A 10,436-nucleotide genomic window follows, 5' to 3' on the forward strand; every position below is an offset into this window, starting at 1 on the left:
GCTATAAAGCTTAGTAAGCTCGTATGGTAATAAACACATATTAAAAATTTTCATAACTTATAATGTCCTCATATGTTTTCACCTTTATAATGTGAATTCATTTACATAGTTGACCAAGAGTTTCACTTGTTTACTTGTATCATTTCTCATATAGATCTATCACATTCTCATCAATTCATTCGCATTTACATATTCATGAACAAATATGTATACAAGTAACTTGATTCATTCCAATTTCTAACACATCTTATTTAGTAAATACGAATCATGTTATATATAACATCAAATAACAGTATTTCGCACCATATGTGCCATATGTATATTTAATTAACGCAACTTCAACACATATCTTATATATCATTCAAACCATACCTCATTATAGCCAAATAAACGCATCTTGGCATGAAATGTATTTATACATAGATATTTCGCATTTCAGATACATGATACATTATAACTCACCACTTTCATTTGATTCTCTCCTAAGTTTTTTACGTACCTGTATTACTTATTTCGATCGTATTATCATTCTTGCCTTGAATATGCCCGTTGAATCATTCGAAATTTCGCATACTAAATGTCATTCTCAATATTTCGCACACTAAGTGTCATATTTGATGTCTCGCACACTAAGTGCTGTACATAGCCGAAGCTATCTCAAATTGCACACTAAGTGTCAAATTTAACCGATATGTCATTAAACATAACAGTAATCACGTATATACAATTTATACGATATCAAAGCATTAAAAGTATAAATATAACAATGCTTATTGCATACGAACTTACCTCGATCGTTAAAACGACGGAACGTGTAACACCCCCTACCCGTATCCGTCGCCGGAACAAAGTACGAGGCATTACCGAAGAGTACAAAACACTTACAGATAATTTAAATATATTTTCATAACAACTTGTCTCGATTTCATACTATTTCATATTTAAGCTTTACTCACCAAAGTATTTGAAATATCATCTTTATGCAAATAGCACACATGAGGTACATAATTCCATAGTTAAGAATGAACACATTTATCAAACATATTCCACATTCATATATCAATGTCTTACATTTCCATATATCAATAACCGTCATTTTTCTTGTTTTTCAGATAATTATGTGTAACCATTGATAAGCATGTAATTCACTGTTTCTTCCTGTCAATCACAATTTCAAATGACAAATTCGTGTGAATCAGCTCAACCTCATTAGGTGTTTAAATTCTGTCACTTTAATTCACATACTCATAATTTACTAACATATCCTGTCAAATACAATCTCTGAATGATAAAATCACATAATTGAGCTCAATAATAATAATGATAACATTACTTACATTTCTTTTTCCACATGTTACATTTACGACTTACCAACTTGTCCATCCAATGAATAGCTTACGGATTTGAGTACATCGTGATCTGAAGCCCGAAATCTAGCTAAAGCACATAAGTGCTAAACGGAAGCCCGAAGGCTAACTGAAGCACATAAGTGCTAAACGGAAGCCCGGAGGCTAACTGAAGCTCATCAGAGCTGAACTGAAACCCCAAAAGGGTTAACTGAAACTCATATGAGTAAACGGAAGCTCGTAAGAGCTAAACGGAAAGCAAACACGAGAATTCACAACAAATGCTAAATCTCGGTTTACTTGGGTAATTTACCGTCAAGTCATCTTTTTCACTGAAAGATTGTACTCATTTTCTGCGTTCCGTTCCTCCGAAATTCTCAGTTTAATTTCATAACTTTTGTACATAATTTACTTATTTTCAACAATTAACATACATAAATATTGATCACCATTCATAAAATAATATTGAAATTTAATAATATTAACAAATGGTCACTAAATTTAGTTATATAAACTCCCAAGTTCGAATTTTGTATTATAGCGATAATCATAATTTCATAATAAATATTCCAAATAAAATATTATATTGTTTCTAATTCAACACTTATCGATTTTAATCGGTCATGTGATCAATTTATACACGATTCATTCATATATTTTTGTATATTTTCTTCCTCCTCCTCTCCATCCACATCTTTAGTATAAACAACACACTTGTAGGTAACATTATCTATAATTCTCACTATCTACTTATGTGAATATTCAAGTTGTCCATCTGTGTCATAGTCACTAAATTATTTTTATCTTGAGCTACAGAACTTCAAATTAAGATCCATAAATTTTCCCAGAAACTAGATTCAAATATCTTCTTACCATAAAATTTTCATAATTTTTTGCTGGGTCAATTAATACAGTTTATTCATTAAAGTCTCCCCTGTTCTGCTGTCTGATAGTTCCAACCCTTCTTCACTAAAAATTAATTATCTCCTTGTATAGGATTCGAATGATGTTCCCGTTTATTTCTATTAAAAATAGACTCATTCAGAATTTTAAACATATAAATTTAAGTCCCTAATTATTTTTATCAAATTTTTTATGATTTTACAAAGTCAGAACAGGGGAACCCAAAATCATTCTGACCTTGTCTCATAAAATTTATCATATCTCATGATTTAAAATTCCATTACTTACATTATTTCTTCTATAAGAAACTAGATTCAATAATCTTTAATTTCATATTTTATTCATCCTCTAATTCCATTTCTACAATTTTTGATGATTTTTCAAAGTTAGACTACTGCTGCTGTCCAAAACAGTTTTAGTGCAAAATGTTGATTTCCATTTTGCCCCAAATTTCACAATTCATACAATCCAGTCCTTGCTCAATTAACCCCTCAATTAAGATAATTTTCTCAATTAATACTTTTCCTAAACATTATAAGTTATTTCATAATTATTGAATTTCATAATTTCCACATAAAACTCTACCTTCAAACTCTTTTACAATTAGGTCCTAAACATTCACTTTCTATTCAATTCTTACAATAAAATCAACATATAAACAATTTAAAGCTCTAATTCCATGCCAAATCATCATATACTTCCAGCACATATGTATAGAAACTTTCAATTTCTTTCATAGAATCAAAAACTAATGAATTCAACAATACGACCTAGTTGTAAAAGTCACAAAAACACAAAAATTTCAAGAAATAATCAAGAATTGAACTTACTTGAAGTAAAAATATGAAAAACCAGCTTAATAGAACTCTTCCATGGCATTTTTCTGATGAGAATGCAGAAAAATAAAGACAAATCTAGATAATTCCACTTTAGTCCTAGCTTTATTAAGTAAATTTTGTAATTTTCCTAATTTGCCCTTAATTCTCCTTATTTTCTGGCTGATTTCATGCCCTTGCCGTCCAGCCCAAATAGAATTTGGGTCTATTTTACTTTTAAACCCTCTTTCTTTTATCAATTAAGCTATTTAATCATTTCTCACAATTTTGCATTTGATACAATTTAGTCTTTTTTGTTCAATTAACTATCAGAACTTTAAAATTTCTTAACGAAACTTTAATACTAACATATTAACACTCCATAAATATTTATAAAAATATTTATGGCTCGATTTAAAATTATCGAGGTCTCGATACCTCGTTTTCGATTCTAATTATTTAATATTTATTTTTAGTACACTGTACACTATTCACTATTTCAAAATTTTTCCTAACTTCACATTTAATTTATACTCACTAAATTAATAATATTTCCTACTCATTTGTAGGATTTAGTGATCTCGAATCACTGTTTCGACACCACTGAAAATTAGGCTGTTACAGACCGGATTGACTAGTTCGATACTTTATCTTTTCCATGATCTAAACCCGTATTTCGCTTTTCTCAATCTAGTTCTAAGCAAAATCAGATTATTTAATCATTAATTCATTCAATTTAACACAGTTTACATATTTGAGCAAAATTATACTTTTACCCCTATTATTTCACATTTTTGAATTTAGTCCCTATCACATAAAATCACAATTTTATGCAATTAGGGACAACCCATGCTAGCCGAATTTTACTCTATCATAAATCAACCTATATTTTTACTTTATTCATACTTTTAACCACATAATTTCATAATTTCACAATTTAGTACATAATTTGCATTTTTTACTCAAAATCACTTTGTAAAATATGTAAAACTATCATTCAACTTCCATATTTCATCATCAATCATCAAAAAGTATGAATATTCATCAACGGCATCTCACAAAATCTATAACAATTTCGAAAACGGAGATACGGGCTAGCTAAGTTAAGTTGCAACAAATTCAAAAATGTAGAAATTATTAAAAACGAAACAAAATTGAGCTTACATGCATTTAATTCTCCATGGCCGAATGCTTCAAGCTATTATGGCTTTCTTCTTCATTACATTCGGTTAGCATGATAGAAAAGATGGACTAACTTCATTTTTATTTTGTTTTATTAACCTTTAATATCCATTTTACAAAAATAACCTTAATGAACATTAATAACTACTCCACATGTCATGCCACTAACTTCCACTACCTTATAAATGGGTTAATAACCACATAAGGACCTTAACTTTAAGATTCTATAGCTGTTTGATACTTTTAACTAATAGAACATAAGTTTTACGCTTTACGCGATTTAGTCATTTTTACCGAATTAACCATTCAAACGGTAAAATTTCTTCACAAAAATTTCACGCAATTCTAATATCATGTTGTAAATATTAAAATAATAATAAAATAATTTTTTCAATGTCGGATCGTGGTTCCGATACCACTGTTCCAATTAACCTTAAAAATGGGCTGTTATAAAAAAGCCCATTTTCCGCAATGCCGGCCATTGGCCACAACAGCGATAAGGCGGACCGCCGAAGAAGGGTGAGAGGATATTTGGGGATTTGAGTTTTTTTTAAAGGAAGGGCATAATGAGTTTTTTTTTAATTTGCTTTTATAGAATAAGTGAAACGACGTCGTTTAGGGCCTGTTTCAGTGGCCTCAAAACGGTGTCGTATAAGGCCTCTGACCCGCGTGACCCGACCCCCTCTAGGGGGGATCTGAGCATTTTTTGACTTATGGTCTATTTGCGCGTTAGGTCCCTCCGCCTTTGTAGCGCATCTCAATGAGGTCCTACGTTCTTTTTTTATTTTTGATTTATGCCATAGGATTTTGCCTCTATGTCAAATTGGTCCTCAAACCATTTGAAGAGACAGACACCTGAAATGTTGCGCATAAGGGCTGAGAATATTTTCCCAATCAGTCCCTCATTGTTTAAGAGCGTTTCGTTTCGGTCCTTGATAGCCTATTTTTTTATTATTTACATTTGTACTCTAAATTTCAGTTCGATCTCGGTCTAGTCCTTAGTCTGTTTAATTTATTATCTTTTTAAAAAAAAACTATATTATTATTATTTTTTATTTTAAGTTTTTCTTATATTATTTATTTTAAATTGTTTTATTATTTTTTATTTTAAGTTTTTCACGTATTATGTATTTTAAACTATTATCCATTTTAAATATTTTAAAGGTTATTTATTTTAAAATTTTTATATATATTATTTATTTTGAATTATTTTTTTATATATATCTTTTATTTTTAAACTATTTTGTACATTATTTATTTTAAATTTCTTTTTACATATTATTTATCTTAAACTCTTTTATATGTTATTTTAAAGTGTCTTATATATTATCTATTTTAAATTGCTTTGTATATTATCTATTTTAATTTGTTTATATATTATTTATTTTAAAATGTTTTATGGTATTTACTTTAAATTGTTTTATATATTATTTTGTTTTGTTTTCTTTTGATTGTTAATATTGGTATTAAAATGGTGTATTATGTGAATATTGCCATTATATGCTCTAGGAATTATTTATTAATATTTTCATATTGTTGACATTCATTAACATAGCCTTTAATTCATGTATTATTCTTCTATGCTCTATATTGCCTTTTTATTTTATTTTGTTTAAATCACATCGCGTATTAAGTCCCAACGTATTTATCCAATATAGGTCATCATATTTTACTTCAACTAAATAGCACGTATCGTTCCGGTTTTGTAATCGCTATTATTCAAATAATTTAAAGGTGAGGCAATGTTTCGTTTTTTGAAAATTCGAGAAGTAGTACCCTAACTTACGGGGTTTCAATTTTTTCATCAAATCTAAACGATCGAACATCCTTCTAAATTTAAAATGCCTAAGTTTTAAATAATAATTAAAGGTAAGCTTATTCTTGAGAGCTCAAAATGTCCTATCCTAACTTACGAGATGTGACATTTTGTTATCTCGAGACGAGGGAGTCTTTAACATTCGTTTCAATTTATTCAAGCACTTTTTAAAATTAACGTTAATAAAGAGAGGAATCGTATTTTTAATTCTTTTCTAGTTTTCAGTTTTCGACATTAAGACAGTAATTAATTAATTAGGTACCAGTTTTGGGCGTTACAATAGTGCTAATCATTCCTCACACGTAACCGACTCCCGAACCTGTTTTCTTGAATTTCGTAAACCAAAAGCGTTGTTTTAGTAAATCAAAACATTTTATTAAAACGATCAAATTACGAGGTGATCCGATCACATCTCATAAAAAAGGATTGGTGGCGACTCCCATTTTCGTTTTTAAATAAAAGTTGATCCTTTTTCAAAAAAATGGTTTCGACAATAACAATTTAAAAAATTTTGGAGGGCTTAATTAAAATTTTCTAAAATATTGAAAGAAAAAACCAACATTTTTCAAAATTTTGAGGGGACCTGGCCACCTCTACCGAATCAACTTCATCGATACATTTCTTCTTATTTCATTTCAATCTTCAATAGTTCCATTGACATTCTAACTTTTTTGTTCCATGGTTTATTTACCTTGAGCTGGATTTTATTTTGACAAAACTAGTTCATGCAAATTTGGATTCTTCAATAAACAAATAAATTGCTTCCGATCTCAGTCGAGACGCTGTCATCATCGTTGTTGCAAATTATGAAGACAAAGCAGCCAAGGCGTTTGAACACCTGAACCTGATGATTGTTTGTACTAGTAAACATTGTGTATGGTATGGATTAATTAATTTCTTATTCCTTGTGATGGTAAATGTTGGTGGGATTTGATTGTCACCTACAACCTTAACGTCTTCTAGCATAGCATGTTATGGTCTTGCTTGAGATCTGTTTGATGTCATGTGCATGATGTTGGAGTTTCATTTAATTTCTTCACTCTTTGGATAGGTTTTGAGATGCTGATTTCCGCAATTTTCCTTTTAAGATTTTGTTATGATTTAACTTAAATATTCATTTAACATGCTTGAAAATTCTTGGAATCATCTCTTTATACTGCATGGGAGTAATGTCTGGGCAAGAGTGGGCAAGTTCATTGAGTATCAATACAGAATCTAGGCCTTTATCTGCAAGAAGACCAAATTTGGAGCTTCATTGTTCTTTTTTCTTTTATTTTGTTCACCATTTTTGACTTTTGAAAGATATTAAGTCTTAGCATGTATTTATTTTTAGTAAGCTATTTTCCATGAAATACGGCCGACCCCCTAAAATAGAAAAATTATCCTTTTAGTCTTTAATAATTTATAAAATTTTAAATTTATAATGGTAAAATTATACTTTTGCCCCTAAAATGATAAATTTTTATTTTAGTCTTTTAAAAGATATAAAAATATAAGCTATTAAAATTGTGAAACTGTATTTTTATTATCGTAAAAATATACAACTTAATTCCAACCAAAAAAATTTCTAGCTTCATCCTTGAATAAAGTGATAAAATTTAAAGATTTTTTTATATATTATCTTAATTAAATAGGTAGTTCTAATGAAAATTTATTATTACCTATCTATACATATATGTATATATATATTAAGCCAATGATTAAGTTGAGGTCAGAAGTCAATCAGACATCAATTTAGTTGAAAAATTATTAAAATACCCTTACTTTTGCGAAGTAACAAATATTTTATAGAAGGGTGTTATTGTCTTTTCATTTTTAGTCAAATAATACTACAATAGGATTTAAACTTAGGACATATACATTTTAAACCAATATTTTTTAAACTAGACCCATGGTTGAATATAGTGCAAGTACATGAGGAAAATGCTTATTTATTACATATGTATTACAATAATTAGACATAAAATAAAGAATAATCAATACAATTTTAAACTTGAAGATTAAATACTCTTTTAAAAAATAAGACTTTTTCAAAATAAATGAAAAAATTTCCTTCTCTTTACTAAAAAACATCCACGAGAATGCCTAAATATTACCAATTGAATTAGTTTATTACTCACTCATATACTAAAACACGCGTAAAAAAAATAATACTCCTACCAAACGTGACATTAATTGGTTAAAGAACATTAATATATTTATTTTCACAAAAATGAAAGGTTTAACGTGGTGCTCGTGTTCTTTTCTTGTTGAATATAATATTTATATTTTGGCAAGAATTATACATTTTGCTACAATAAAAGGTAATGATATAACCTTTTAGTGCTCAATAGAATTAAATCTAAACTTTCACAATATTTTAAAAAATAAATTTAATGTTAATTATGAATTAATTTTTCTTTGTTTGTTTAATTTGTTACATATAATAAATGAAATTGTAAAATTGATTTATTGAAAATTAATTATTAATATTATTCATTAATTATTTTTTATTAATTTAATCATATAAATCAAATTAAATATTAAAATATTAATATTGTTAAAAAAAGTCATAAGCATGGCATAAAAAATTGTAAAGCTCGAATAAGAAATCATTTATTAAGTCAAAATAAAAGTAATTATTTTCAGGTTATAGTGACACTTACACGATAAAGAAAAACATATAAATCAAGTCAATTTCATTTTGAGTGCAGAGAATTGTTTGTATATAAAATAATATATTACCGCGTAGCTTAAGTAACAAATTAAATTAAATTTTTATGTGTATAATTACATTAAATTTAAGTTTTCTTAACATTAAAAAAGGGTGAATAAAGTTTTTGTAATTTTGCTTTTTAAATTTTCCTTTAGATTTGAAAGCAAATATTTGAAGCAATTTAAATTTAAACGTAATAATTTAAAAAAAATAAATATTTGATAAATTATTGAAAAAATTTAATTAATTGAAAATGAATTTTTTCAACAACTTTATTTTTCTAAATATATTTGATAACCCAAAATGAAAACAACTAGATAATTCTTTTTTACAAAAAGAATAAAAAATGATAAATAGATAAAGGCCTACTTATCACTTAATTGTGAAAAAATTTGATTATTTTTTTATTTTATTTTATTTCATTTAAAATTATATTATATTTATTAAATAATCTAATCATATTCAATATTTGATTTTAAATAATATACCAAACATATTTTATAACTTTAATTTTGGACACTTATTTTTATCAACACTTAATTTTTTAATTTACCAAATATAGTCTAAAAGTAGTACGAGTTTCTAATAAAATTGTTAATTATTAACAGAATGACAAATACAAATATTAATTTCTTAGAAATCAAATATGCTCAATAAATGTCTACTTTATTGCTCTACACGTGGTAATTTTATTTTAGTTTTAATTTTTTTTGTTTTAAAATATTATATATTTTTTTAAAACTAGTTAAAATTATATATTTACAAAATTATTTTATATTTAATTTCGAATCAATTTATATATACATGATCTATTCGAAAAATAGTGATATAAAAAAATCTAATTTTTTAAAACAGAAATAATTTAAAAGTCAACCGCCTCATGTAGAGCAATGAAACTTGCCTATCTATGGAGCATCGATAATTCATTTTTGAACGTAATAGGCTTTTTTTTTTCTTTCTAAAAGATGGATGTAATAGTTTTAAATGTATATATTTTTTTATAAATTTAATTAAATATACCTTATGAAATTCATGTATTTTTATTAGTAAGCTTGTTATTTAGTATTAATTTTATTACAAAATGTTGTTACATTTTATTTATTTTTATAGAATTGTTACTTTTAATTTTAAATTAGTTTGATTTGCTTTCAAAGTAAAATAAATAAATAAATAAAATATCTTACCCTTTCCTAATGTAATAAATAGTATTATTATCGACTTTTTATTTTACTTCATATAACTTACGTTAATTCAATGCACATAATTTTCATTATAATAAATAATTACCACTCTAAACATATAAATTATATTTTAAACTAAAATTCATATTATAATAGATTTATAACATTGCTCTTTAGTGATAACATAGATAATATTTATTTAAATATATTCAAAATCAATTTTTTAAATTCATGATAATAATAATATCAATTAAATTAAAATTTAATCGATAATTTTTAGTTTCTTTTATAAGGTATGAAAAGATAGCATTATCATTCAACATGTGTGATTAAATTACCAAATTCAATAATTAATGAATTAAATATTTTTGTGGAGATATTGATGGAAAATGCGTACAAAAGTAGATATAAATGTTTACGTTGTTGGGGGCGGGGGCAGGGGCAGGCTCTTTTAAATTAGTTTTACCTGAGGGGATTTAGTAATCGGGTGTGCAAAAC

This window comes from Gossypium hirsutum, chromosome A05, assembly GCF_007990345.1.
Source record: "Gossypium hirsutum isolate 1008001.06 chromosome A05, Gossypium_hirsutum_v2.1, whole genome shotgun sequence".
Lineage (NCBI taxonomy): Eukaryota > Viridiplantae > Streptophyta > Magnoliopsida > Malvales > Malvaceae > Gossypium > Gossypium hirsutum.